Source organism: Ursus arctos, unplaced genomic scaffold (genome assembly GCF_023065955.2).
Source record: "Ursus arctos isolate Adak ecotype North America unplaced genomic scaffold, UrsArc2.0 scaffold_7, whole genome shotgun sequence".
Taxonomy (NCBI): Eukaryota; Metazoa; Chordata; class Mammalia; order Carnivora; family Ursidae; genus Ursus; species Ursus arctos.
This window is the reverse complement of record NW_026623089.1, coordinates 77707796-77711587: the sequence shown is the minus strand read 5'-3', so window position 1 is coordinate 77711587 and position 3792 is coordinate 77707796.

Genomic DNA, 3792 nt, shown 5'->3' with positions numbered 1-3792 from the left:
CCTTTGGTTCAGGTCATGATCCTGGGGTCCTGGGATTGAGCCCCACATTGGGCTCCCTGCTTCTCCCTCTGCCTGCCCCCCGCTGGTGCTCTCTCTCTCTCTTTCAAATAAATAAATGAAATCTTAAAAAAAAAAAAGGAAACAGGATAAATTATGGGCCACCACTCAAGAGATACATCAAGAAGTGAGGGGATATAAAAAAATAATTGGTAATTATACAAAGATACATTGAAATTTATGCACTTAACCGAGTTTTGTCTTTTTAGTGTCCTCCTTCCACAAAGCCCCCTCAGGTCCAGACATGATTATTGATTATTTCCTGCCTTCTTTACCTACATGGTCTCCTTAAATCATTCCCCAAACCCTATGGAGAGTTCATATCATTCTGAGAGTAGACATGAGGAAACATGACCCCAGGAGGTTAGTGAATAGTTGGACAGGGCCTAAGGGTCAGGAGATCATTTTTCTCTCTTTCTGTTGTGTTATATTGACTCTGGCAGACCCTTAAAGAGTGGATTTGGAGATTAAAGTATGAGACCACATCCCTGGATTGCTTGGCCTTTTGGGTGTTCTTCAGATGAAAGCATGGAAGGCCTGTCCTTTCTGCCTTTGTGTGAGGATGACCTGGGCCAGGAGTGAAAGCATTAGATTTATTATCAGGAGTTCTTTTCCCATTGGCATTGGAGAGCAGTGGCGAGCTTAAAAAAATCTTCATGTCTGAGCTGCACCCCAGACAACTTCACTCAGAATTGCTGGGGGGGTTGGATCCAGATGTCAGTATTTAAAAAATCCTCTAGGTGTTTCTTCCCTGCGGCTGCGGTTGAGAACCAGGGCTCTGAAGCAGCAGTTCCCCAGCCCGGACATGCCTCAGAGTCACCTGGAAGGCTTGTTAAAACCCTGATTGCTGGGACCCACTTGTAGAATTTCTGATTCAGTAGGTCCGGGTGAAGGCCAGGGACGTGCATTTCTACGTTCCCAGGTGATTGGTGATTATGCAGAAGTAAAGCTGGTCTGGTCTCTTCTTTCCTGCCTGTCAGGTGACAAGGGGTTTGTGTCTCAGTCTGTGCCGTGACTTCCCGCGTGCTGACTTACTCAACATGACTACTGGAACACCATTGGCTGCGGGAATGCTAAACAGCCTGTCTGCATCGGAAGGATTTTGAAATCAGGCAATGAATTCCATCAGGCTTTGAATGGATTCTAAGGAGCTTATCACAATGTTCAGTAGGAAAATAAACGTCTTTCCGAGGGAATTTACCATAGTCAAATTTAGTTGTGCCACTCCTATCAACATTCCTTTTCTTGTCTCTTCAAAGTCTTTGTGATAATTCCTCTTTATTAGTTTTAATGAAGTCAAGTAATAAAGTTTATGGAGCCAGAACTCAAGAGACAGGGATACGTTTTCAGATGTATTAGGGTAGCAGTGGCAGAGTTAGCAAAAAACAGAAACAGACAAACCAAAACCCAGGGCACTCTGTTAAATTTGAATTTGAGATAAATAATGCATAATTTTTAAAAATAAAAATGTCCTATGTAATACTTGGTAATCCTGATGATGGGGCAAATATGAGAATGGGAATGACACTGGTGCGTGCCCTGGAGAAAAGGAACAGACCCATCCCTTTCTGTTCACGAATACACAGAAGTACTTGACCTTGAGTCTTGTCTATCGCGAGCACAACACTCATGGGCTGAATCTTAGATGCACTGTGGATGCCTAAGATATAAATGCAGTATATAGAATTGCTGAGTGACTTCACAGAAGGATGCTGGTAACTCAAGATCCCAGTCTCTTTGGGTTCTGTTACTTTAGGTGGGTTACTGTCTGAATCAGTGGTTTGTGACAGAGGGTGATTCTCCCCTGTCCCCTGTGGGCATTTGGCAGTGTCTGGAGACATGTTTGGCTGTCTCAACTGGGAAGGGTGGTGCCACTGGCATCTAGTTGTTTGAAGCCAGGGATGCTGCAATGGACAGCCTCCTGCAATAAAGAATTATCTGGCCCAAAACATGCAGGGAGCCGAGGTTGAGAAACACTGGTCTGGATCTGACTGTGCGGGATTTAGCAAGCCTGCATCAGATTACTCCAGCCATGTCCCGGGACCTCATAGCATTTTACTTTCCCCATGTGTCAGCTTGGCAGAGAGAATGCCTCCTACTTGCTCTACTGTAAATGTACGGGTACGAGGACTTTGATACGCTCCTTTGAGATCTTACAAAACAAGGCAAGTGCTGCAGAGGCTCCAGAAAAGGTGCCAGTCCTCACCTGCCGCCGTTCTCCTAGCATGGCCTCGATTTGGTACCTTTGAGGAGTTCAGGCAGGATCTCTGAAATTCAGGTGACCGAACTCCGTAACTCTCCCCTTCTTCAGTGTGGGAGACATAATTTTTTTCTTGACCCTCCACATAGCTCTGGCCATCCAGGACTTGTTTGGAGGAGACGCTGACCAAACAGGTATTCATTATTTCGTGTAGGACAGCTGTTACTATAATCCTTGCATTCAGAAGGAAGCTGATAGCTAAATCCAACAACAATGAACATTCACGATATCTTGACAATACCTCGTGTTTTCATTATGTTTACCTCTAATTAACTATAAAGCATTTATTAGACACACATTCTTATTGAAGACCTAATTAATTCCCATGGTACTCATGGGAAGCAAAGAGGAGGCGGGTCACATTCCTCCCTCTGTAGGAGGTGGTAATTAAGCCAGAGTCACACACTGACTATGTGAAGAGCTAGTACAGGGCAGCTCTTGACCATGGTGCCGGGCCTGTCAGCCAGGACCGCAAGTCTGCTGGCGTTGACTCCTCAGACCCTGATGAGCACCCAGTTGTGAAGGTCTAATTTCACAATCCTTTTTTAAAAAAGGTTTGTTTGTTTATTTATTTATTTGTTTGTTTATTTATTTAGAGAGGCGGAGGGAGGGGAAGAGGCAGAGGGAGAAGGAGAATCTCACGCAGACTCCTCGCCTAGCGAAGAGCCTGATGCCGGGCTCCATTTCACAACCCTGAGATCATGACCGGAGCCAAAATCAAGAGTCGGTCGCTTCACCAACTGCGCCACCCAGGCGCCCCTCAAAATCCTTTTTAAATGTACACGGCAGATTGTGAAGGGTGGTTGCTAACCAGAGAAGGACGACACAGCAAGGACATTTCATTTCTAGTAGTTTACCCTTTTTAAACAAAAATGCAGCAACAGAGAAGTGAAAAGCGGAAGAGTATAAATTACAGTTCAGTAAATACTTACTATGGGCTCCGTGGTGCCCAATCCTGTGCTAGACACCATGGAAGATGAAACAGAAATATATATCCTCGATATGTCATTTCATATGTAAGTTGGAGACTCAAGGCTTCTGGTAAGAAACATCTAGAGAACTGTAAAAGTCATAATATAACATACACGTGGGCCAAAATGCGTGTATAGGAGGCTGCAGTGTCCTGGGAGGCAGAGGGGTTTTTATGAAAAAGGTGGAATTGGAGAGGAGCATTGAAATACTAATAGGACTGGTTCAAGTAAACAGTAGGAAACTGGAGAAATAGGATTCCACGAGACAAAAGGGTTAGTGAATAGAGGTGGGGTCATTCTTGCTACTCTCTGGAAGAGAAATAAACCTAGCGGCTCTCAAGTGGTCATTTCCTGATAGGTGGACGGAAGGCAAAAAAGCCACAAGGTACGGGGACAGAGTCAGCAAGTGCTCAGAAGACAGAGGCCGACTTCCTGAGTTCCAGAGTTCCGTGTCTGCCGGAGCCTCAGATGCACTCCTGATTTACCCCAGTGTCTTCAAATAAA